This window comes from Piliocolobus tephrosceles, chromosome 4 (genome assembly GCF_002776525.5).
Source record: "Piliocolobus tephrosceles isolate RC106 chromosome 4, ASM277652v3, whole genome shotgun sequence".
NCBI lineage: Eukaryota > Metazoa > Chordata > Mammalia > Primates > Cercopithecidae > Piliocolobus > Piliocolobus tephrosceles.
In genome coordinates, this window is record NC_045437.1 from 65,576,588 (window position 1) to 65,604,329 (window position 27,742).

Sequence of the window (27,742 nt, forward strand, 5' to 3'; positions counted from 1 at the left end):
CAAAATTGGGAATATCTCCCATAATGTGGCTTGTGTGACAATCTGCTAAAATTTGTTAAGCTAATAAAAGTAAAAGACAACACCAAATGAATGCTTTTTAAGAAAGCTAAGGAGACATAATGGCAACTTTCCAAAAGCTGCTAAAGCTCTCAGTCTGCTCCTCCCAGCTGTTACTTCTCAAGGTGCTCATGGGCCTTCAGAAATCTGACACAATGTGAGACAAATACCTTTCTCCCGACACTTTTATTACTCCTTTTCCTGAAAGTCATAGTCTAACTCATAGTATAACGACTATAAGAAGAGAACTTATAGTCATGTCTCATTTATCTTCAACATTCTGCTTTCTAATTGAAAATTTTCCTTCAGTGGTTTTTCAAATCAGATCTTAAGCTTTAATTACAAGTTGTTATAAGTCTTTTAACTTTACAGTGTTTACCTGGTCTGAAAAAAATCAGATTTTTAAAAATACATTGCTTAAAAATAAAACTTGATAAGTTTTTTAAATATTATGAGATTTTTATTTTGACATGCTCAAGAATATACCAGAACTGAAAGAATTTCATTTAGGTTGAAAAGAATCAGTTTAGGTTACTAGTAAAAGGAGATGCCTTTAGGTAAATCATGCTTATTTGAGAAAGCTTTGTGCACTTGACAACCTATTATATTTGTGCATCCGACAACATCCAGCAATTATACAGGATGTATAATTCATCTCTAGTACTCAAAGATCATTTTACCAAGTAGCCTTTCACCAAGAAGGGGACAATGGGGTGGGGACAGGGAACAGCCTGCCCCTCAGAAGCAGCTGCATCATATTTTATGCAGATGTAAAGTTTTATGGTCTTCAAAAATCAGACCACGAATACAAACTTGTGTTTCAAGTTGGAGAGGCAAAAGGACCTTGTTTCAGGTGTGGGCGGTGATTATTTGTTTTGAGTTTCAGGAGTTCCATCCTGGCTGACCGTTACCAGTGGCAGCCGTCGAAGACCGGAGCCCGAATGATGAAAGGGCGGTCACTTTCCAAAACTTGCTTGCCCTGAGTTTGAAGTTCCCTGTCTCTTGAGAAGACTTCTTTAGGGTATATAGACTCACCTCAAAAAGGCCACTTTTTAAAAATCATCAAAATAAGTGAGAGCATGTATAGGTCACTGGTATTTTCTGTATAAGTTTCTCAGAACATATTCTGTATACACTGGTTATTCAATAAATGTCAATCAGTCAGTCAGCAGCATTTATGGAGTGTTGCTCTACTTTGAAATGCTCATAAAGGGAAGTGAAAGTGCTCAAGGGAATAGACAGTTTTCAGATTGTTTTCCTCTTGTGTTTCTGGTTCAGGATCGACACAGCTCAGTTGTCAGCACAGATGGAAAAGTGGCTGTCCTTTTCCTATGGAGTTGGTGTTCACAAGTCAAGCAATATTCCATCAGTGTGCATCACTACAGATGTACTGCTTGTTAAGATATTGACGTACTAGCCCATCCATTTGAATGCCACCTGTTTCCTCCCCTCTGGGACCTCTTGGGCTGCTCCACAATTCCACAACCAAAGCAGTAACTCCTGGCTTGGTAGAGAGCCTCTAGAACTGCACTACAGCACTGCCACCAACATTCATTCTGATTGGTTAGTGTCCATGACATACCCCATCTTTAATATCTTAAATGTTCCCCTTGTACTAAACATTATCTACACAGAAAGTTAGGGGACATTCAAGAATGATACCTCAAAGCTAATATAGTCATTGTCATTTAAAAAATAAGAAGACATGCAAGGACTATTTGAACTGGAACAGTGATCTTTTTACGGTGAACTGTTGGATTCTTCTCCTGGTCCTAGGGCAGAGACCAGGCCTGAACCTTGTTTGTGTCCTCGTTACTAAACACAGGCAAGGGAACAGTGAATGTTAATTGAACTAAACAGAGCTGAATATAGACTTCAGACTTAAAAGGAGAGAATGGAAGCTGAGATGGCCATACCAGAAACACAAACTAAGGCATACCAGAAGACAGTCTTTTCATTACCAAGTGGCTGCCAGCTGAGGGTCAATAATTAACTGACAAAACACATGGTGCTACTCTACAAGTTAAGTAAAACAGGAAGTAGTTTGATGAGCAGATATTGATGGATTTACCTTGTCGCTAAGGTACATATTGCTTTCAAGGTGTACATTAACTTTCAGTGCATAGCTCTGGTATGTCTGCAAAACTGAATTCTAGAACTGAATTAGACATTTTTTTGTTTTAAAAAGGAAAGAAATCTGAATAGCTCAGGGTTGAGAAGCAATGTGATGGCACGTAGTGATTGTCAAACTGCTCATTCCTGGTAACCCCAGCCTTGCTTTAGTCAGAGCAGTCTAGCACTCTGCTTTTAATGATTTTTTGTTTTGTTTTGTTTTGAGACAGGGTCTCTCTCGGTTGCCCAGGCTGGAGTGCAGTGGCGCAATCTAAGTTCACTGCAATCTCTGCCTCCTGAGTTCAAGCAATCCTCCCACCTCAGCCTTCCAAGTAGCTGGGACTACTGGCACCCTCCACCACGCCCAGCTAATTTTTGTGTTTTTAGTAGAGACTGGTTTCGCCATGTTGGCTAGGCTGGTCTTGAACTCCTGACCTCAAGTGATCCACCTGCCTTGTGCTTTTAGTATTTTATACACATTATTCTGTCACTCACTGAGTGAAATCATCTACAAAAATTAGTTCTTGTTAATTTTTGCTACTCTCCATTATAATTAATGGGAAAATAAAATGTTTCTATTACTGAAACTTAAGTTCAAGATTAAAAGGGGAAATGTCCATCACATAGGTTTTTGTACTTCCATAGTTACAGTAGCTGCTAGAGGGACAGTAGACTACCATCAGTAAGAGCATGGGTCCTGAAGTTTCACTGAGCAAGGGCAGAGTGTCAGTTTCTTCACCTGTTAGCTGCTTGCTCTTGAACAAGTGACTTACCTTTCTGAGCCTCTGTTCCTATATGAGTTAAATACAGGTGATAATACGTTACCTGACAGAGCCGTAATGAGAATTAAGTGACAAAATGTTTCTGTATTAGAGTAATGCAGATGCTATAAAGCCTACAATCTCGATGGCTTACCACTGTAAGTCACCTTACAGTCCAATATGGTCAGTGGGGGCACTCTGCTCCTTGTAGTTATTCAAGGACCCTGATGTCTTCTATCTTGTTCTGCTCTCCTCTAGGTCCTTGGGGCCACTTTATTCAACCACTTATGAAAAGGGAGAGAAGGACTGTGCACACAAAAAGGGGACATCACAAAAGTTTAGTTTGAGCCAGGCCTGGAGGTTGTGCATATCAGTTGTGCCCCCACTCCCAGGACTCAGTCACCTGGCCACAGCCAACCCTGGCAGAAGCTGTGAAGTGTAGTGTAGCTTTTTGCCTTAGAAGAAGAGAAAGACACGGATATTGCTGTGCACTAGCAATTTCTGCCACAGTTATCTTTTTTTTTTTTTTTTTTTTTTTTTTGAGACGGAGTCTGGCTCTGTCGCCCAGGCTGGAGCGCAGTGGCCGGATCTCAGCTCCCTGCAAGCTCTGCCTCCCGGGTTCACGCCATTCTCCTGCCTCAGCCTCCTGAGTAGCTGGGAGTACAGGCGTCCGCCACCTCGCCCGGCTAGTGTTTTGTATTTTTTGGTAGAGACGGGGTTTCACCGTGTTAGCCAGCATGGTCTCAATCTCCTGACCTCGTGATCCACCCGTCTCGGCCTCCCAAAGTGCTGGGATTACAGGCTTGAGCCACCGCGCCCGGCCTCTGCCACAGTTATCTAAGGCACTTACCACAGTGTCTGGCATGTCATAAGTAGGCAGCTCCTTTTTTTTTTTTTTTTTTTTTTTAATAGAGACAGTCTCACTACACTATGTTGCCCAGGCTGGTCTCAAACTCCTGGGCTCAAGGGATCCTCCCTCCTCAGCCTTCCCAAAATGCTGTGATTGCAGGCATGAACCACCGCACCTGCTGGCAGATACTTTTTAAAAAAAATTCCAGAAACACCAGGCAGCAACCACAATAATGCTCACCATTTGGCAGTTGCTCAGTGACTGTACAAATTATCCGGAACCCATAAAAGCACTCACTTTGTGTTGAAGAGCCATTTATTAACAAAATGACAAGAACATATATTATGAAAGGCAACCAAGAAAGATATACACCAAGTTGAAACCAAGAATGAAAAACATAGTGTGAGACCCTTTCATCATGTGTTCGATTACCTTCCAACCCTACACATATGAGGGGAAAGTTTCTAAAATTGTGCTACTCTACCAAAAATAAAATAATAATTTGGGTAAAATAGACCCCCAAAAGTTATGAAGGTATTTATGGGAAGGAAGGATTGTTCAGGGCTTTAGCATGAGACTTTCATTTTTTAAAAAATGTTATTCACAAATTACAGCTTTCTATTAAGTAGTAAGTAGAATAAATTTTATTCATAAAACTACCAATTTTTGAGCACCTACTCTGGGCAGTCACCGTGCTAAATACATTACCTACATTTGTGCCCAGTCTATACCCAAACCCTTCAAAGACAGCTGTTATTCCCTTATTTAAAAAAAAAAAAAAAAAAAAAAAAAATTAGAAAGTTAAAGACATTTACTGTCTCGTCAGTTGAAGATTACATGATTAGAAAATGGCAGGACAGTGATCTTTCTAGTTCAAGTTGCACAGCTCTGATAAAAGGAACAAAAGCGACAACTCAAACATCAATGTCCCTGGTTGCTTTGAGAAGCGAGTGGGCTGATCCAAACACATGGTATTCCAGGACCCAGCATGGAATAGTAGGTGCTCAATAAAGGTTAGCTCCGTCTGCCACCCCTTGTTCCCTCCCTGTTGCCATTCAATAGAAATAGACCATGGCAGCAGCTGCTGCAGGTCTTTTGCCTTAATCGGAGCTGTTTATTCCGAGTGCACACACAGGCATACTCAAACCTTTCCTTTTTTCCCTTTCCCATCCTGTTTTATTTCCCTCAATCACTTTCTTCCCACTCATATTATTGTTTTTTGTTTTTTGTTTTTTTTTTTTGAGACAGAGTCTCGCTCTGTCGCCCAGGCTGGAGCGCAGTGGCCTGATCTCAGCTCCCTGCAAGCTCCGCCTCCCGGGTTTACGCCATTCTCCTGCCTCAGCCTCCCGAGTAGCTGGGACTACAGGCGCCCGCCACCTCGCCCAGCTAGTTTTTTGTATTTTTTAGTAGAGACGGGGTTTCACCGGGTTAGCCAGGATGGTCTGGATCTCCTGACCTCGTGATCCGCCCATCTCGGCCTCCCAAAGTGCTAGGATTACAGGCTTGAGCCACCGCGCCCGGCCATATTATTGTTAATAGAAAGCACTAGGTTGATCTTTTTTCTTGTCTTCATAAGAAAGGTAAATGTATTTATACTCCTCTGCACTCCACTGGAGTGTGAGTTCCCTTGGCAGGAGCACAGATAATTTTACAAGGGGTAGCTGGTGTTACATTTGTAGATTCTGCCATGAATATTTACGGTTCTGCAAACCATTCTGCATTCATTTCAATGGCTTCCCTAATTCCTTCCAAGTTGAGAAAATCTGATGGGGAGGGCTTTGCTATTTACTACTCAGTATATTGGATAACACCTTTGGCACACACCTCTTAGACTTACGATGTAGTATTTGAATTTGTTAAGGAAAACTGTATGACTACTGATCTTTGCAATATGGTTCCTGTTTTCACAGAGATTGGCAGTGATCTATAACAAAAGCCTTGATAGGGAGGTGTTATGAGGGGTGTATTATGTCCTGTACAGTTGCCCAGTGAATGTTCACTTGCACCTGGTGTTTATAAGATAAACCACTGAATTTTTCCTTCCCAGTGAAAGACAAAACCAGTGGAAGAAACAAAAAGTCCAGTAGAAATCCAGAAGTTAAAAAATAATTATATATCTCCTTGTACTAATTTTAATTGTGTAATTAGATTGTAGATTTGTGTTGTTACTTTTCAAGTTTAATGGACCTTCAAAAAGAATGCAGTTTTTTGTTTTTTTTTTTTTTACTGTCAACCTCACCAAATTACAAGATATATTTCAAAATGTCATCTCTTTTTCTTCCAGATACTCAGGCTCTTTCATTTCGTTTGCTAACTGTCAATGGTCTGTGTGGCATTACCTTAAAACCAGATTTTAGGAGCTTCATATTTATTAGTGTGCAGTCCCTATTTGTGTTTTTGAAGCCTGTCAATGTTGGATAATTGTTGAAATTCTGCTGAGTTTGAGAAGCTTTATTTTCCATGCCCCCCCAAATCTAATCACCCTCATCTCTCATTATCAAATTTATGTCAATATTTTTAGATTATTACCCAATTGCCAGATACCTTTATAATGTCTGATTTCCGGCTGGCAGCAGTGACTTACACCTGTAATCCCAGCACTTTGGGAGGCCAAGGTGGAAGGATCACTTAAGCCCAGGAGTGCATGACCAGCTTAGGCAACATAGTGAGACCCTCTCATCTCTACAAAAAATAAAAAAATAAATAAATTAGCCAAGCATGGTGGTGCATATTTGTTGTCCCAGCTACTCTGGAGGCTGAGACAGGAGTATTGCTTCAGCCCAGGATGTCAGATTTGCAGTGAACTATCATCACATCACTGCACTCCAGCCTGGGCAACAGAGTGAGACCCTGTCTAAATAAATAAATAAATAAAATCTGCTTTTTCTAAATTGGTTTTCTATATTTTCCTTCTCTCGACAACTTATCTGCATTATTTCTTAATTCATTAGTAGTTATACACTTGGGCATCTAGTGTTCTTGGCTCTGGTACAGATTGAAGCCTCAGCTATCTCATGGCCATATGCTCTTATTGCATATGTCGTATGATTTCTAAGAATGGGAAATTCAGAGCCTCTTTGAGCCTGAGTGTAAGATAGATAACTCAGAATATGCAGTATGTGTAAGCACAATACTGCCTTGTGTCTATTTACCACAAGTGTTTTGAGGAATGCAGCTTCAGTTTTGATTGCCAATGTATTCCTGGCAGACTCATAAATTAGGGAGCAAAAGAGCCCCCTTCACCCCTCTGGTGAAGGAGTTTGATAAATGAGGGATTAGAGCAATGTTAAATCCTTCTAGAGGCAATGCAAAGAAGATATCCAGCAGCTTGAGTATCAGAAAAGGTTAATCTTAACTGCTCTTCTCAAGCCAGAGACTTGAAGAGCACTGTTTCCTGAATCAATAAGGATTTAAGGAAATAAACTGGTCGCATTTGTAAAAAGAGATCTGTTTTCTGATGTGTAGTCCCCAGAATGGGAGCAGGAGGTGGGGTTGTTTTCTTAAGTTGTCTGCCCTGTGAAGGCAGAGACTTTAGATTTTATGTGTTTAGTTAGTGCCTACGGAGTATATGTAGATGCCTAATAAACTGTGATGATAATGTGGAGGGATTGAGGGAATGTTCTCAATTTGAGCTTCTATTTCTGAAGATGAAACCCTTGTCGAAAAGGTGTCTGTATCTTATCTCCACTAGGGGCCCATCCAGGCTTGAGCCAATGGAGTAATTCTCCATCAAATCTTCTGTGTTCAAATTCCTAGGAGAATTTTTTGATGATTCAATCTATTGGTATGTTTCACTAACCTTCATATCTGAAGTGATATCAGAGACACACTTAATGAGTTGCAGCTCTCAAATAAGTTGCTACAATTGGACCTAAAAGGCTTTTCTCAGGCAAGTCCAGATATCCACTTTCCCTTATCTGCTTACTTTCAGGGGACTTCCAGAGAACAAATGGCTGGTCCTTTTCCAAAAGGACAGATTTTCCTATCTGATGCTTTTGTTCTCCAGCAAGAAAAGAAAATGAAAACTGTTGTCTTCCCCTAGGATATTGAATCCAGAGTAAACTGAAGCTTTGTGTATTTCTTTTGTAGTGGTTTCCTTCATGTAAATGTGAATAGAGTGATTACTGAATATCAGAGGTCTAGGCTAGAGGTAAGCCATCTCTTTGATATGCAGAGCAAAATGAAATGGTAAAACATCAAATGTTGGGATGTTTGAAAGAGTTTCCTACATGACTTGTCAGGTCTTAATTTGCTCAGAGTAATGCCTTGGGCCTTCTTGTGTTGTTAATAGCCTTTAGGGGAAATTATGCTAGAGGCTATATCAATCATCTGGCCTTTTTCTTGTTTCATATAAGATTCCCTGTACCCTTATCTTTCTCTCAGAATATTCTAGATTAGCTGTGTATTTGCTGGGCAGACTTGGTAGTGATGCCTTAGAAGAACATGTTGCCTGCCCCTGTCTTAGCAGGCACTTTCCAAATAATAATAATAATTCTTTGTGTTCTGAAACCTAATTTTCTTTCTTTCTTTCTTTTCCCCCAACTTTTATTTTAGGTTTAGGGGGTTACATGTGCAGGTTGTTTTCCCCGCAGCAGGTAAATTGTGTGTCGCTGGGCTTTGGCGTACAAATGATTTTGTCACCCAGGTAGTAAATATCATACCCAATTGGTACTTCAAGTCTCACCCTCTCCCACCCTCCATCCTCAAGTAAGCCCTGGTGTCTATGGTGGAACCTAATTTTCTATTTCTTTTTTTTGTATTACATTTTGACTTCACCTGGACACAGCCACGTTGAGATTAAGGTATTCTCTGAATTAAATCTGTTCTGGGTATTTTATGAGTAAGTTTTATACTTTCAGGTCAGGTGCAGTGCGTCACTCCTGTAAGCTCAGCACTTTGGAAGGCTGAGACAGAAGGATCGCTTGAGCCCAGTCATTCAAGACAGTCTCTCTGCAAAAAATAAAAATAAATTTAAAAGCCAGGTGCAGTAGTGTGCGCCTACAGTCCCAGTTTCTCAGGAGACTGAGATGAGAGGATCTCCTGAGGCCAGAAGGTCGAGGCTGCAGTGAGCCATGACCATGCCACTGCAATTCAGCCTGAGTGAAAGAGCAAGACCCTGTCTCAAAAAAAAAAAAAAAAAGTTTTAGAATTTCTACCTTGGAATAGAAGCCAAATTGGGAACCAAGAGGTTAATCACTTAAATTCACCTGACAAATCAAAAAACCAACTTGAAATCAAGTCGTTTCTCTTTCTTGCTGCAATGAAATTTAAAATATATATTGCCCTGGTTAAGACTATTTGTCTTGGATCAACATCATTCTAAAGAAAAAGGGTAAATTTGACAGGGATGCTTATTTTACATTTCTTCCCTTCACTTTGAGGGCAGTATCAGGTCTTGTTTGTCTTTCTCTCTCACAGCACACTGCCTTGTGTGTGGTAAAGCCCCCAACAAACTGAATTAATAAAAACTATAGATCTTCCTGTCCAGCCTGTTTTAGGAAGTATTTGTGTATCTCCTCCCTCCAGTAGTTTGGTTTGGTCAGCTCTGTGCCCAGCATCTCTGCTCAGAAGGCAAGGACAAGGGAGGGAAGGAGGGACTGAAATTTCTTTGACTGACTGGCTGGATGCAGTGGCTCACGCCTGTAATCCCAGCATTTTGGGAGGCCAAGGTGGGTTGATCACTTGAGGTCAGGAGTTCGAGAACAGCCTGGCCAACATGGTGAAACCCCGTCTCTACTAAAACTACAAAAATTAGCTGGGTATGCTGGCATATGCCTGTAATTCCAGCTACTTGGGAGGCTGAGGCAGGAGAATTGCTTGAACCAGGGAGGTGGAGATTACAATGAGCTGAGATCGCGCCATTGCAATCCAGCCTGGGCGAAGTAGCAAGACTCTATCTCAAAAAAAAAAAAAAGAAAGAAAGAAAGAAGGAAGAAAAAGAAGAAGAAGGAGGGAGGGAGGGAAGGGAGAGCGGGAGGGAGGGAGGGAGGAAGAGAAAGAAAAGAAAGAAAAGAAATTCCTTTGTCTATTCTCATTAGCAGCTCATTCAGTTCCATTCAGTGAACACTCTGAGCATCTGCCCCACTTCAGGCCTTGCTCCAGATGCAGGATTTGCCAAGATGAGTGAGAGGGTCTGCTTTGGGCAAAGCTCTCTGAGCCTTGAGGTCTGTCTTCATCCCAAAGAATTTGCACTCTAGCAAGGAAGAGGGGAAACGAATGGACGAATGTTTATGTATCACTTGGGTTGAGGGAGCAGTCAATTATTCAGGGAAGGGAGAGCGAGGAAAGCAAACAAGAGAAGTGACAAGGGAAGGGAAGGAGGTTCCAGAATGGATCGGGTGGATAAGTAGCAGTCTTGAAGTGTGAAAATTAATACATGGTATATTTGGGGAGACAGCAAGCACTTTAAAGCATAGTTTGAAGTAGGGTTGGGGCTTAAGTTGTTTAAGTGAGAGGAATTTTTTTTTTCCTTAAGGCTTTCTACACGATTTAGATTGTGAATCTTTGGAGGATAGACTGCTGTACCACCAAGCTTTCCTCAGAGAAGGAGATCCAAAAAATTGGGAGATTTAAGTGTAATGAACTAATACAGAACTATAAAGTGTGTGTGTGTGTGTGTGTGTGTGCCCGTGCAGTTGCTAATTTCATTTCCCTTTCCTTTTCCTATCCACTCTCTGGCATATATAAATAATGAACTGATTAAAACACTCACAGAAGAGAAGAGGAGATAGGAAGAAGAAGAAAAGTTTATGTTCATTCTAAACCCTCAGGTGCTGTAATTTCAGGAGGGAAGAGGCTGTTTATAAATATATATACACATATAATAATTATACTTCACATATATATAATTGTACTTCAAGATAGTGTGAATACTTGCAATGATACAGGTTAAATGCCAGTAGAGTGATAAAACCAAGGGACTACAGGATCTCAGAGAAGGAAAATCTCACCTTCAGCTATTGTGATTAGAGATTGAGAAGTAGCATTTGAATTGGGTCTTAAGCACAGATAGAAATTTAGTTGAGGTCATGGTAGTAGAAGTGCCAGGTACTATTCTGAGCACTTTAATATTCTAATTCAATTGAGCCTCACAATGAACTTTGTGATATAGGTATTATTGTTCTTGTCATTATTATTATACCCATTTTCCAAATTTAGAAAACTATGGCCTAGAGAGCAGTTAAGGGACTTACCCAAAGTCAAGCAGTTAGTAAGTAATAAAGAGGGGATTGGAACATAGGTAGTTTTGGCTTCAGTCCAGTTAACTAACTAAACTACCACTCACATGACACAGGACAGAGGACCTTCTAGGAAAAAGAAATGTCTTGGACAAAGAGCTCATATTTGGGAAGGGAAAGTGAGTTCAAGGAGTGACTGAACTCGGTTTGGCTAGAAAGTTAAGGCGATAGGATCTGTGAGTATTGAGAGATGACAACCCTGCTTTGTTTTGTTTTGTTGAGACAGGATATCACTCTGTTGCCCATAGGGAAATGCAATGGTGCAGCCATGGCTCACTGCAACCTTGCCTTCTTGGGCGCAAGCAATCCTCCCACCTCCGCCTCCCAAGTAGCTAAGACTCCAGATGCATGCCACCATGCCTGGCTAATTTTTTTAAAAATTTTTTTGTAGAGACGGGGTCTCACTGTTGCCTAGTCTGGCCTTGAAGTCCGGTCTCAAATGACCTTCCTGCGTCAGCCTCCAAAAGTGCGGGGATTACAGGCTTGAGCCAGCATGCCTGGCCTGACCACCCTGTTTTGAATTGTAGACTTCCCGTGCATCTTCCCACTTCATCTTCCTAGTACTTTATGCCATTATCACATTTATTTAGTCTCTCTTCACTAGAATATAAGTAGCTAGAAGTTTGGGTTTATTCTGCTTTGTTCACCACTCTATCTTTAGTCTGTAGAAGAGTATCTGGTACATAGTAGGTTCCTGTTGAATATCTGTTGAATGAATAAATGGCTAAGTTGAATCCAGATCGCTGAGGGTTCCACAATACTCTACCAATCTTTAGCCTCTTGGGGACCCCACATGATATGTGGGAAGCCACCAGTCAACCTTGATCGTATCAATGTGTCATGTGTCCGTTCATTCGGTGCTGCCCTTTGGAGGAGGGGTGCTGCAGGATTATAGTGGAGAAATATAAAAACATTGAAAGGATTCTGTGGTTTAAAATGCTTTGTTCTACTTGCAGTACTCTCAAGGAGTGGCTGCTGATGTGGACTGAGTTTTAAGGGACTTCAGGAGGCATTGCAACAAATCTCATCCCAACCCTACTATAAATACCTAAAGTTACATACTGTTGGATTTCACTTCCTGTTATTAATCAGTGTTTTTCATTGAAACCCGCTTTTTTGTTGTTAGTTCAGTATGCAGCATACTAGCCAACAAGCACATATTTCTACTGTATACAGGCTCTCGGACCAGACCACCACCATTGTGTCTTGCCTCCATAGGTTGGACATATTCTTTAACCTGTCTAAGCTTCGGTGTCCTAGCTTTGAAAAATGGAATAATAATAGTACTTTCCAATGGACTGACATGAGGATTAATGAGTTAATATGTATATTTTTAATCTTAAAAGAGTGTGTGGTGCTCACTTTGGCAACACATATACTAAAATTGAAATGATACAGAGATTAGCGTGGCTCCTGTAGAAGGATGACATGCAAATTCATAAAGTATTCCATTAAAAAAAAAAAAAAGTCTGACACATAGTAAGGTATATAGAGACTTCAGATTGCTGGAAGGAATTCTTGGAAAGGAAGGTGAAAAAGAAATAAAGGCAGATTTTATTTATCTCACAGTTTGGCCAGAATCCTATGGCTAAAGATACCTTAACTTTACTGTTTTTAGATTCCACCATCACTACCCTGAAAGATTATTTTGGAGAGTGTTGTTGGATTTGATCATGTGGTATTAAAAATGCCAGATGACCGTATGTTCTCACTCATATGTGGGAGCCAAGCTATGAGAACACAGAAGCATAAGAATGACATATTAGACTTTGGGGACTTGGGGGAAAGGATGGTGGGTGGTAAGGGATAAAAGACTACACACTGGGTACAGTGTACACTGCTCAGGTGATGGGTGCACCGAAATCTCAGAAATCACCACTAGAGAACTTATTCATGTAACCAAACACCACCTGTTCCCCAAAAGCCTATTGAAAAAAAAAAAAAAAAGTTAAAGGTACTTTGGAGAAACAAACAATTAAAAAAATGCCAGATGACATCTAACATCTGATCTATAAGATAGTAAGAACTGGACAGTCCAGTTAAAATCCTATCACCTGAAAATATCACAGTCATGGGGGGAAGGAATGAGGGAGAGAAGGAAAGAAGGAGAGAAGGACAAAGGAAAGAAAGAAGGAAGGAAGGAAAGATTCTGAAAAAATGATGTTGTAAGCATCATTCATTTTATATAATAAAACAATTGAACAGTCCCTTGGATTTTGCTATAAGGGACTTGACCTACTGAAGAATTTTTTCTTACTGTAATATTCTTAAAGTTTTTTAAATGAGTGAACTTAAGTTGAAGCTTCTCATACCAAGACAATTCTGATAAAACTGGAGTCCACCCTCCATGGTAAAATTAAGCAGCCCTCAAAATAGTAAGAATGATTGGAGATTGGTGACTTTCAATGAAGCTTGGTGTATTCTGTTAAGCAATTATGCCAAGGGAAGAGATAATTGAATGTTATTGTTCAACTCCAGATGGAGATATTACTTTATTTTTATTTTGTCTGTATAGTCCACTGCTTCTGTCTACAAAGTATTTAAAGTGACTCACATGAAAATAGTAATAATAAAATATTGAAATACAAGAAGATCAGAACAAAGAGAAGGCAACTATAATAATGCTCAACCCTACTCCAGTTAGTGGAATCACTTTTCCAATTGAGTTTCCTATTTGTTGCTCTGGGTTTTTGAAAAATCAAAGGGCAGGGGAATCATGATCTGTGACATATTATTTCTCATTATGGAAAAGAAGGAGAGTGTGTTTTCCACAGGGAAAATAAAAGCTGTTCAAGCATAATTCTAAGAAGACATTTTCTGTAGAAGACATTGAGTGATCTGATGAGTAATTCACAACATTGTTATAGTAAGCGTAGTTTTGAATTTCTTGTGTCCTTTCCTTAAGGTGGCATTAAGTAAGGTTGAGACCCTAGTATTAAAATGCCATAAAGTGATTTGGTAGCCTTCAGCAGGATATACTTGAGCTTCATTCAAGGATAGCATTAGACATCCTGTAGAGGAAGATGGATGATCTGGCCCTTTCAATGATCTTCCCTAAAGATTACTTTTCCCAGGAGGTCTGATAAAGAGCAGGGAGTTGGAGATTTTATTTCCTGTCCAGGCCTGAAGAGCTGGTGCTACTAATTATGGAAAATCCACATATAAACATTGCAGCCCTGTGGGCAGTTGTTGGATTTTCATTGTGAAAGTTAAGAATCCTGAGGGTCTTCTGGCCTGCCTGAAACGTTGCCCGCCTTCCAGAAACACTCTTATAAATTATTATTGACTTAAAATTTAAATCCCCAAAGTGCTTAGATAAGATAAAAATCATATTTCTTAACTATGATGGTTAAACAGCAACTATATTTATCTGTGTCACATAAGTAGATACTATTATATGAGGAGAATGTTTATATTGTCAGCTATTGTGTGCTTCACATTCATACAACTCATGTTTATCGGGCTTCTACTGTGAGCCAGATTACCTTCTTGGATGTGTCTCTGAATACAGTGTAGTTTTATTTCCTTAAATTCTCTTTCTGCTCTTTGATGTGTTCTTGTGTATGTTTTTATGTTTTTATTTTATTTCACCTTTTTTTTTTTTTTTTTTTGAGATGGAGTTTTGCTCTTGTTGCCCAGGCTGGAGTGTAATGGCATGATTTTGGCTCATTGCAGCCTCCACTTACCAGGTTCAAGCGATTCTCCTGCCTCAGCCTCTCAAGTAGCTGGCATTATAGGCATGCACCACCACGCCCAGCTAATTTTGTATTTTTAGTGGAAACAGGGTTTCTCCATGTTGGTCAGGCTGGTCTCAAACTCCCAACCTCAGGTGATCCGCCCAACTAGGCCTTCCTAAGTGCTGGGATTACAGGTATGAGCCACTGTGCCCAGCCTGTATGTTTTTATTTTATTAGTTTTTTTTAAAATACAAAAACTATAGTCACTTATTGTTTCAAGTCCAATTATTCAGAGATACATAAAGATATGTAAAAGTTAATCATCTTTTCCCTCCTTAATCCCCAAGGTTATTACCCAGTGTTATCAGTTTGATGTGGCTTCTTCCATACCTTTTTCTGTGCTCAAATAATTTTCTTAATTGTTCAGAGCATGTGTCTAAAACTTCAATGTATAATAGTAGTGTTTTTTTCAATGGAGCCATATTTATTTTTGCTGGCAAGCAGGAGCAATTTTCCCCTAATTATAATTGATTTTCTATAGTGTACTTGTTTGTTTGTTTGCTCTGTCTTGATGGAAGGGAGGGAAACATTGTCATTACTCTCCTGAATAATTTAGAAGCTGAAGACTCCACCTATGAATGGAACTTTCCCTGTTCTGAACAGGACCAAACTTGATGGGATATGATAAGCATGTGTTTTTCAAATGATGTCATCTTCCATCCGATGCCAACTTTTGTGTATATAATACAGGTTTAGATACGCTCATTAATTTTGAGACTAGCTCCAGTGTCACAGTATCAAATCTCAATACATCCTACACACCCTTCTCAAAAGTCAACACTCGAATATCCTTTCATTGATCTTTTGTCAAATAGGGAAGTCATCTGGTTTATGGTATTACTTCCTGTGCATTTAGTGAGTGTACAGAATCCCAGGAACAGCATGACCTAAAGTTGCAAAAAAGAAACATTTTGAAATCTGAATACAAGTGGATCCCCCCTTATTGACGGAGGATACATTCCAAGGCCCTCTGTGGATGCCTGAAACTATAGATAGTACCAAACCCTTTACAGTTGTCCCTCAGTATCCATGGGGCATTTGTTCTGAGACCTTTCACAAATAACAAAATCTGAGGATGCTCAAGTCAGTGAAAGAAAATGGTGTAGTATTTGCATATTACCTATGCATATCCTCCTATATACTTTAAATTATCTCTTGATTCCTTATAATACCTAATATAATGTAAATGCTACATAACTAGTTATGCTCTATTGTTTAGGGAATAATGATGAGGAAAAAAAAATTCGTTACTTGTTCAGTACATGTGCAATTTTTTCTCCAGTGTTTTCAATCCACAGTTGGTTGAATCCACATATGTGGAAACCACGGATACAGAAGGCCTACTATAGATACTTTATTTTTTTCTTATACATACATGCCTATGATAAAGTTTAATTTATAAACTAGGCACAGTAAGAGATTAACAATAGTAACTAATGATAAAATAATTGTAACCGCATGCTGTAATGAAAACGAATGTGGTCTCTCTTTCTGTTTTTCAAAATATCTTTTTATACTGTACTGAGGAAAATGAAACCATGGAAAGTGAAACTGTGTGTAAAGGGGGACTATTGTCTATAGTTATGACCTCATTTTCATGCCTGTGATGATGCTTGAGGATGAGAAGTCTGAAACAAGATAGTTAACTGTTGAAAAACTAGGACTGCTTTATGTGGCAATCTTAAATAGCAATGGTATCTGAAACATTTCTAGATGCCCAAAGCAATATCTGAAATACTGTGTGTAGAGGGTCTCTTCCATATTTGAATTATCGGGCATTGCTCACACAGAGAGTAAAAATATATTAAGGAACTCTAAGCCAACCTTTCAGCCTTCTTCTCCATGCCCATTCCCTCTAGTCTCCCCCCACCCAAGAAAACCAGATACATACATGCTCACACACACACTTGTCAAAATCTTGACTCTTAAACCTGAAGACCAGTAATTATAGATATGTATCATGTATCAGTAGGACATCACCACAAGGTATGTCTAAGAAAGCCAACTTCAGTATTCCCATTTTACAGATGGGAAAATAGATGGAATGTAGGAGTAATAGTAACATGGAGAAAATAGTTTCAAGGTCTGGTGGCCATGTAGTAGTTAAATGAAAAGTAAGTCCCCTGCTAGGAAGCTGTACTTCCTGCTAGCCTCGATGAAACCATGGAAGGATGGCCATCCTTGCATGGAAACTTCGAGCAACCTGAAGGAAGAGGCAGCAGCTTCATCGCATCCAGTTGGTTAATCCCCTCTCTGTCAATCACCTGCGTACAAGCTGAATAGACTATAAATTCACATTTCTGGAGCCACATGGTCAAAATAGCACTTTATATTCAGTGTGAAATTCTTAAAATGAAACCCAGCTGGCAGATGGGAAGGAGTGGGGTGGGGAGGAATATTGAGTGTGCAAGGGTTTCATGATTTTCCAGAGAGCTTTTTATGCTTTGTGCAGATATAGAAATATTTTTAAACATCTATGATGCAGCACAAATGAATTTCTTTAAACAGTGAGTCTAATTTATAATATTTCATAAAAACCATTAAGATAGCAAGCCATTGCAAATTGAGACTTGCCTATAAGGACAGAGTGATTTGCTCATTTAGGGAACTCTTTTAGATTCCTCCATGAGTGTTAGTTAATATGTTATGTCTTTTAGTGCTTTGAATAAGTCCTTTGCTTAATAACATACTTTGTGAGAAAGTGAGAGGAACAAGAAAGAGAATAATGAGTTCAGTTCACTTCCACATCCACCTCATGTGCAGAACTTCCCCCCATTATGTTGTACCTCTTAATCGCTTCCATTTCTTTCTCTTTCCCCAGGTTTTGTAGGAGGTAAACCGTATCTTGGTGATTTACAGGGCCAGTGGTCATGCTGGAACCTGTCAAACCCCCATCCCATAGTACAATGTTTTTTGTTACTGATCCACGCCCTGCAACCTACCAGATACATTTAAGATTTATCAAATCAGATTGGCAGAAGGTTGTCCCTTCTTACAGTACCAAACAGCTGTTCAACCTGTAAGTAGGTTACTACATATTTGGTGTCTGTGACTTCATATGTGAAGTCAGAATTCAGGTATTTCAGTGGCTGCAAGAGATTTCAGCATTTCCGTATGTTTTATGAAAGCTATAATTGACTTGCTAAAAAGTGTGCAGGTTACATGTGTTGTATGGATAGATGAGAAGCTACAGTCAAACAGGCAAGGAAATCCTGATTTCTCTAGAGCCACATCTTTTCCTTTTTTTTCAGTGAAGGATTAGATGCTGTGACTAGGCACCTAAGATTTACAAACCCTATTTCAAGGACTCTGACGTATAAGTCCCCTTATGCTAAATGTGATGAAGACAGGGTATCAGGAACTAAAAGTAAGTTTGTGAACACATAAAGGCAAATGCCATTTACATGTATCATTTAGTATTATTTTATTATTAACACTTCTAGTTAAAAATAGGTCATTGGTACAGGCTATCATTTGTCAGGCACTGGAATTATATGATTTTTGTTTTTAAGTGCTGTTCTGGAATTGGCATTTTACCAAAGGAAAAATGAATTTGATAAGGGTGGGAAAGAAACAGATGATAATTTCAAGGTAAAATACGACTATTCTGCAAAGCACTAAGATTACCTGTTCTCTAAAGAAATGTAGTGTGGAAGATTGTAATCAGGGCATTGGCTAAGAAAAGCTCAGGACATTTTCTTGGTGGGTATACTTTATAATATAATTCTGTTTCTGTTCTGGGTCTAGAAGATTGGAATAAGTTCTATTTAGAAAATATTTTACAAATACATTCAGAATAACATTATGTTTAATATTTTAACTAACATTATATTTAGTAACAAGGTTTTCAGTTATAACCATAATATGCTTTCATAGAGATGTATATTTCTATAGGAAACTGTAGGAGTGTGGGGGTGTGCACATGAGTGTGAATTTGAGTATTTTAATTTTATTTATTTATACTCGACTCACACAAAAAAGGATTTGAGGTGACAGACACTAGTATTGATTCTGACAGTGGACATGCTTTTATGTAACACTCTAAACTTCAGACTGAAAGTGGGTGTTAATGACTTCCCCTCTGAGAATGCTTTTGATTCAGACATGATGAAAAGTGTGACTGGAAATTTAGAGCAGAACATGTAGTTAAAAGCCCACTCATCTGGCCTGATCTGAACTGGTAGTTGAACAGTTAATCAAGAACTAACTAAAAGGCCAGGCACGGTGGTTCACACCTGTAAATCCCAGCACTTTGGGAGGCCGAGGCAGTCAGATCATCTGAGGTTGGGAGTTCGAGACCAGGCTGGCCAACATGGCAAAACCCCATCTCTACTGAAAATACAAAAATTAGCTGGGCATGGTGGCAGGTGCCTGTAATCCCAGCTACTCGGGAGGATGAGGCAGAGAATTTCTTGGACCCGGGAGGTGGAGGTTGCAGTGAGCCGAGATTGTGCCACTGCACTCCAGCCTGGGTAAAAAAAAAGGAACCGGTTGAAGTGGGAAGTCATTGAAAATAAATAAATAAATACACATACACACACACACACACACACACACACCCTAAATAATTTATTTTAATTTAAACATACCAAAGGTACTAATCTTTTAATGTTGGGCCAAGGCCTTTTATCTGAATGTGTGGCCACCAATCAGAGTTGTATGTTATGTTTCTTTTATTAAGCAGCCATTACCTATGAGATTTCAGCTTCTGTTTCTTTAAAATGGAACTATAAGTTAAAGATACTTGGGAAGCAATCTGCATCTTTCCCTCTCAGTCCTTTGTAGTTATTTTATCTAAATCCAATCCAACAGCAGTTTGGTTTTAGTGACTCACCTTTATTAAGTTCTTTGGACCATTCCATTTAGTTTTTCATAGAAATAGAAATTCTCAAGTTCATATTTTATCTGTTGGTGTCACATTTAATTATACTACTTGATAATAAATATGATTGCCATCTTGAGAGCTGTGAAGCAACCTAGGGATGGAAATGAGCAGACATACTAAAAAGCAGCTTGCCAGTTGTCAACATCCACCAGCTAATTACCATCATGCTGGGTGGCGTGTCCACTGGTCACGAACATTCACTGTGTAGGCAACGTCAATCATTTGTCTTGTACCAGGACAATGAAGAGTCAGTTGATCCGAGGTGATTAGATGGAGACTAATCAGTAGAGCTTTTATCATAGCTCTATGCGCTATTGTTTTGAACCCAACTATAGATTTGTCCTTATCTATGGCTGCTTTATATTTAACCCATATATTGCCTTCTGTCCCTCCTTCAGATTAGTTATATAGCAAATGTTATTATTGCTGTGGTACTTTCTTTTCCTTTATGTCACTTATTCCTACCTGACTTTACTTAGTTACTTGATATCTGTCAATCTCACCGACTACCATGTAAGCTCCATAAGGGCCAGGACTTGTTATGTTCACCTTTGTATCCCCAGAGCCCAAAACAGTGACTGTGTAGACTGAGTGAAAGGTGGCTACTTCCTTGGCACACTTGTTTCAGCCCAATTTGTTGTACTGAGTTGGCCTCCCAAGATCTGCTGATTATTCATTTTGAGCCAGAAAGAAGCATGGAGAATAGGAGCTGTCGACCTGTGATGCTCCTAGACGTAGCTCCTGGTCTACCGTCTCAGTCCACTTTCTAAATCTCCTCCTGGTTCCAGGGAGAGTCTGATGGTTTGTTCTGCTAAACTGTGGATTGAATCGTTAACAGGGATTTGTTCTTTGATTTTTGCCTTAGAAGATCAGTTCAGAGCAAGGTTTTTCAATCTTGGCATTATTAACCTTTTGGGCTAGATAATTTTTTGTTGAGGTGAGAGGGGAAGCTGCTGTATGCATTGGAGGATGTTAGCCACGACTCCCTGGCCTCTACCCACTAGATATCGGTAGTAACCACCTGCTCTGCTTCCCCACCCCCTGTTGTGACAACCAAAACAATCTCCAAACATTACCAAATATCCCCTGGGAAGGTACAGTTGCCTTTCCTTTCCCTGGTTTAGAACTAGTGTTTTAACTAGTCATAGATGACAATTACGACCCAAGGCCACACTCCCAATGCTGTGGTAAATCCCAGTCAATGGCTTTTTGAACCTTTATTTCTGGTGTTCTCTTCATGTCTGATTAGAATGTTCTTGAGACATGTCTTTCACAGGCTTTATACTGAGCTCAACTAGTCCTGTGTGGGATTTTTTGGCTAAAATTCCTCAGGACGGATTACCGCTTAGTTTTTCTTTAGACGGCCTGCAAGCCTCTTTCCAAGCTCATATTTCTCAGTTGCCAGGATATTAGGCTCCTGACTGTATTGCCAGCAGGGAAAGAAATTCTCTTCCCATGACTAACATGGTACCTGCTTACAAGCCCATTTGTTACCTGTTGTCCTTGCTCAGATGTGCTATTGAGGCTTCTGTTAGCTTTTTCTGCCTCAGCTCCCTGCCCCTCTTTCCCCTAGTTCTACATGCCTTCTGTTTTTTCTTTTCCTTCTGGTGTTACCATGGTGGCTTCTTGCTGTAGCCAGAGGACAAACTGCTGACAGGCACATCCCTTGAATATCTCTGCATCTGGACAGGGCCATTGGCACCCTCCATTGGTGGCAGAGCAACGCATGGCTTGCCATATTTGTCTGTCTCCTGTTTATGGCCCAAGAATTTGAATCTGCTCCAGCATCTAAATGTTGTCGTTGTTAGGACAGAGTGCTGCCATAGTACCACAAGGCCAATATTAAACATGTTTATTTGGGTTCCATATATTAACATTTTGATTTGTTACTACTGCTGTTGTTTTTTCATACCCGACAGCTGCAAGATTGAGACAGGGGACATATATTATTCCATTACAAAAGCCAAATAACCTTGTGTATATAAACTGTTTTTAAAAGGTATTTGTGCCTTTAACAGTCTGTAACCATTGACAAAATATATTTCTCCCTAATATTTTGTTGAGTCAGAGAATCCCTTGAGTTGGCCAGTTGACAGTAATTTAATAAAGTGCACAAGGGGTGCCAATATTGGATAAGCAGGGAAAATAGCTAGACTCGACAAAATCAAATTACGTTCTCCTGGTTGTCTGATCAAGTAGCAATTGTTTGACGTGCATTTGTGGCACGGAGCCTTGTATAACAGAAAAAGTTGAATATGAGGTGTGGCCAAAAATCCATTTTAAAATATACAGTATATTTTTAAGAAAATTCAGGATGTGAAATAGAATCAGGAATTGTTCATTTGTCAGCTAATGTTAAGTTACCTCAAATGTTTTGTAAGGTCTTAGGGGGACGTAATTTGATGTTCACTCCGAGGAAAATGTTGGATTTGAAAAATACCAGGCTCAGGGGCTTCTTCCTCTCATGCTATTTTGCAGAATCAAAGGCTATGGTGGGAAAACATTGTTTTCTGTAACACAAAAGCATAAATTCTCAGCACTGGAATGTCCTCAGAGCACATCTAGCCATCCCAGTCTAAGCTTTTAGCAAGGCAAAGGAGGAATAATCCAATTGTATTGAAACATTTCAGTTACTGAGGCAGACACAATTGTTGGTAATGATGAGTTGTTTTTCTTTTTCATATACTCTTTAACCTCATAAAATATGGAACTCCTATCTTCAACCTGCACTTTGTAACATCAGGATGTGCAACCCCCCCCCCCCCCCCCCTAGCCGTTTCAATATGCAAACTTAATGGGTTTTAAGTTTAAAAAAAAAAAAAAACTTAAAAGAATCAATTTCATGGTGAATGCATCTAGTTAAGCAAGCCATTTAAACAACATTTTACTCGTGTGTAGCAGACCATTTTATAAGATACTGATAGCTTTACAAGCCTGTGTTTCAGACAAGCTAATTGGTTGTCTCTGATATGTGTTTGGGGCTTTCACTCATTAACTCCCTTTCCTGTCTAGTACATACTTTGTTAGCTTGCAGACATATAGGTAGGACTCTTCAAACAACCTTATTCTGTGCCAGGAGAAAGGTTTTCATTGAAAAGGTTTCTTCCTACTTACAATATTTGCTTTCTTGAAATGAAGGCAAATTATAACCGCATATTACCCCAAAACAGAAGATACAAAATCAAGTAGAATACCCTAAAAGTACTTGATACCAAAAATGAATGCTGTTTTGCAAGAGTGGAATGGAAATGATTGACAGAAAGGAAGGAGAGGAGGAGAGGAGAAAAAGGAAGAGAACATGATGTGCTCTTGAACCTGGCTGCCTCTGTAATTAATGACTATGTTATATATGGTATTGAGAAGTCTGTTGCTTGCACCTGCATGCAAAGACAAGTGTACTGATGCTTCTCTTTTTACATATGTCAGAGCTTTCCATTCTCTGAAATAAGAATTAGATGCTTTGTTTGGACACAGATTAAAGGAATAGCTCAAAACATAAGTGTCCTATGTGGGTCTTGAGATTTCTGGAGTGGTTCTGTTTTCCAGGATAGGTTGTTTACTTTTCTGTTTGCAACACGATTCATTGCAGCTGCCCCTAGGCATATGTGTAATCATTTGAACCAATTAGATCTACAGTTTTGAAACTCTTCATGTAGAATCCCACCTCCTTCATGAAATCTTGGCTTGATTAATCGGGAAGACTGGTAACTTCTCTCCAATCTTCAATTTTCTTCTTTTACTAACATTTTAACATGGAATGAAATATAGTACTTATTTTGTTGTCTTTTTCATCATAGCTCAGCTCTTTAAATCTATTTTTTCAAATAAGTATCCTCTTTGTGTCTCACATTATATTGAGAACGCTAGAGAATACAAAATTTTTTTTTATTGTCTATGCCCTCAAGGAACTGAGGACTCATACACATGAAAAAAATAGGGATAATTATCCAAGTCTGGATTATGCTGTAACTGAAAATGAAGTTCACCAGAGACTTGTGGAGATGCTTCATCTGCATTGAGTCTTGATAGCCTAACCCATTAATTTATACAATAATTATTTATAATGCCTGTTATAAGGAGAGTATAATCATTCCTATAACTAAAAAGCTCATGGATTGCAGGCCTTTGGCATAGCTTGATTCAGGGATTTGTGGTTCAGTCACACCTATTTTTCTGCAGTTTTCTTGGCTATTTCTTCATGTATCAGCTATGTTTCAGCATTTGTATCCTGCAGAAACTACCTAGAAACTGAACCTCAGCTTTGATGACCTTATGAACTTCTGAATCCAGTGGGCCCACAGTAACAGGGGATATTTCAGTTTTATAAACAAATAAATCCTCTTCATCTTTTTAGGCCAGTTTAAGTTCGGCATTCTGTTTCTGTCAACCACGGGCCTCTTCAGTTACTGATAATTTGGTACTAGAAGGGGTTGCTGAATTAATTCTACTAAATATCAACATTCAGTTACTCATAATTTGTCACTAGAAGTGGTTGCTACAAGTGGACTCCAAAATGTAGAATTGGATAAATAGATGTAGGGAAGAAAAAAGTAAGGAGGACTCTTCTGTTCCTGATTTGTAAGGTTAGGAGTCCTATCTGCTGATTGAAAAACAGATCATTTACATTTTTTCTTGTTGTAACTTGGAATATGTCATTAACTCTTGTGAATACGGAAACAATCAAAATGTGAGAGAGACATAATCCAACTGGATTTTATTTTTAACACCTATAAGAGGTATAGCCCTGCCAGATAAGAAAACAAGGAAAATAATATAGAACTTCATTTGCTTGAATCAATCAAAAAAGCTAGAAATTGAAACATAATAATATATATGAGAGTAAGGTCTAACAGAATGCTCTTAAAATGCCATTAAAATTAAATGTTTGTTCAACCTTAGGAAAGTAGGGGAAAAAAGAGCAAAATAAACCAAAACAAACAGAAGAAAGAATATAATAAAGATTACACTAGAAATAAGTGAAATAGAAATTAGGAAAACAATAGAGAAAGTCAATAATACCAAAAGTTAGTTTTTTTGAAAGATCAATAAAATTGACAAATCTTTTTTTGAGACAGAGTTTCACTCTGTTACCCAGGCTGCAGTGCAGTGGCACGATCCCATCTCACTGCAATCTCTGCCTCCCAAGTTCAAGTGATTCTCCTGCCCCAGCCTCCCACGTAGCTGAGATTACAGGCGTGCACTACCACACCTGGCTAATTTTTTGTATTTTTAGTAGAGATGGGGTTTCACCATGTTGGCCATGTCTCAAAGTCCTGACCTCAGGCTATCCACCTGCCTCGGCCTCCCAAAGTGCTGGGATTACAGGTGTGAGCCACCATGCCCAGCCAATTTGACAAATCTTTAATCAACTAACAAAGCAAAAATGAAAGAAACTTAAATTACTAAAATTAGGAATGAAAGAAGAGACACAAATACCAACCTTGCAGAAATAAAAAGGGACTGGGTGCGGTGGCTCATGCCTATAATCCCAGCACTTTGGGAGGCCAAGAGAGGAGAATTGCTTCAGCCCAAGAGTTCGAGACCAGCCTGGGCAACATGATGAAACCCCATCTCTACAAAAAAAAATACAAAAATTAGCCAGGCATGGTGGTACACACCTGTGGTCCTCACTACTCAGGAGGCTGAGGTGGGAGGATCACCTGAGCCTGGAAGATTGAGGCTGCAGTGAGCAATGATAGTGCCACTGTACTCCAGCCTGGGCAACAGAGTGAGGTCTGTTGTGAGGGGGGAGCAGGGGGCGGGCAGAACCCAAACCAAAAAAAAGAAATTTAAAGGACTATGAAGGCATACAATAAAAAAAAAAAAAAAAAAAAAAAAAGCTTGCCAAATAATTAGATAATCTAGATTAAATGTAGAAATTCCTAGAAGGGTACAAACTACTGAAATTGACTCAAGAAGTAACAGAAATCAAAATTAGACCTAAAACAAGTAAAAACATTGAATTACCCTTCCCATCAGAAAAGCCCAGGACCTTTGCTTCACTGCTGAATTCTACCAAACGTTTAAAGAATTTTTACCAATTCTCAAGCAGTTCCAAAAAATAGAAGAGGAGGGAACGCTTCCCAACTCATGCCACAAAACCAAGATTACTATATACCAAAACCAAAGACATTACAAAAAAAGTTAAAGACCAATATTCCTTGTGAATATAGATGCAAAACTCTCTCAACCAATACAGTTGACCCTTGAACAACATGGGTTTGAACTGTATGGGTCCACTTATATGCAGATTTTCTTCTGCCTCTGCCACCTGTGAGATAGCAAGACCAACCTCTCTTCTTCTTCCTCCCCTCAGCCTACTTAACATGAAGACAGTGAAGAAGTTTATAATGATCCCCTTTTACTTAATAAATAGCACATGTATTTTATCTTCCTTATTATTTTATTAATAACATTTTGTTTTCTCTAGCTTACCTTATTATAATAATATAATATACATATAATATACAAAATATGTGTAATTGGCAAGGTTTCCAGTCAACAGTAGGCTATTAGTAGTTAAGTTTTGGGTGACTTAAAAATTATATGTGGATTTTCGACTGTGTGACTGTCAACACCCCAACCCCCACGTTGTTCAAGGATCAACTGTACTAACAAATGAATCCAGCAACATATAAAAGAGAATTATATATATGATAATCAAGCATAGTTTATTTCAAGATATAAAGTTGTTTCAACATACAAAAATCAGTGCAACACATTATATTAATAGACTATAAGATAACAATCATACAGTCATGCTAATAGATCATGTCAAATGCAGGAAAAACATTTGACAACATAGATTTAACACATGACCCAGGAATTCCATCCCTAGATATATACCCAAAAGAAATGAAAACATGCGTTTACACAAAACTGCTCATAAAAAGCAGCATTATTTATAATAGCCAAAAAGTAGAACCAGCCTAAATGTTCATCAACCAATAAATGGATAAACAAAATGGGATATATCCACACAGGGGAATATTATTCAGCCATAAAAAGGGATGAAGTACTGATACATACTACAATGTGGAAGAACATTGAAAACATTGTGTTAAGTGAAAGAAGCTAGACACAAAAGACCACATATTACATGATTTGATCTGTATGAAATGTCCAGAATAGGCAAATCCATAAAGAAACAAAGTAGAGTAGTGGTTGCTAAAGGCTGAAGGAAAGCGTAATTGGAGGATGACTATTAATGGTTCAGGTGTTTTTCTTTAGATGACAGAAATGTTCTAGAATTAGATGGTGATGATGGTTGCACAACCCTATGAATATGCTAAAAGCAACTGAATTGTATGCTTTAAAAGGATGAATTTTATAGTATGCAAATTATCAGTAAAAGAAAATGGAATATCTGTAGAGCAAGATGGAAAGATAGTAAAACATGTGCTAAAGAAACATAAAGTCCAACCAAGTAGTGGAAGAAATTATCTAGAATCTTAGGCAGGAGTAACACTTCTGTGAGTAGACAGTGAGGAAAGTAATGATAACTTGTATCCAGCAGCAAACAACCCCCTTTGAAGACCGAAGTTTTCGAAGAGTTGTTACAACAACTATTTTTTGAAAGGGCTGACTTGTCAATGAGTATCCCCAAAAATTTTGATTGAAAACCAGCCCAAGTTCCGGCGGGGCGCAGTGGCTCACCCCTGTAATCCCAGCACTTTGGGAGGCCTAGGCGGGCGGATCACGAGGTCAGGAGATCCAGAACATCCTGGCTAACACGGTGAAACCCGGTCTCTTACTAAAAATACAAAAAATTAGCAGGGTGTGGTGGCTGGCGCCTGTAATCCCAGCTACTCGGGAGGCTGAGGCAGGAGAATGGCGTGAACCCGGGAGGCGGAGCTTGCAGTGAGCCGAGATCGCGCCACTGCACTCAGGCCTGGGCGACAGAGCCAGACTCGGTCTCAAAAAAAAAAAAAAAAAAAAAAAAAAATTAGCCGGGCGTGGTGGCAGGCACCTGTAGTCCGAGCTACTCCGGAGACTGCGGCAGAATGGCGTGAACACGGGAGGCGGAGCTTGCAGGGAGCCGAGATCACGCCATGGCAATCTAGCCTGGGCGACAGAACGAGACTCCGTCTGAAGAAAAGGAA

The 27,742-nt window shown here is 39.3% G+C and overlaps 1 protein-coding gene and 1 non-coding gene across 2 annotated transcripts in view; both read left to right on the top strand.

The window, feature by feature from the left end:
• ARL15 (ADP ribosylation factor like GTPase 15) overlaps positions 1 to 27,742 on the top strand; it is a 460,776-nt gene that overhangs the window by 420,109 nt on the left and 12,925 nt on the right. The window lies entirely within an intron of this gene.
• On the top strand, positions 12,373 to 12,476 carry LOC111541693. Its single transcript, XR_002731352.1, has one exon. It is a non-coding gene; the product is annotated as a U6 spliceosomal RNA (small nuclear RNA).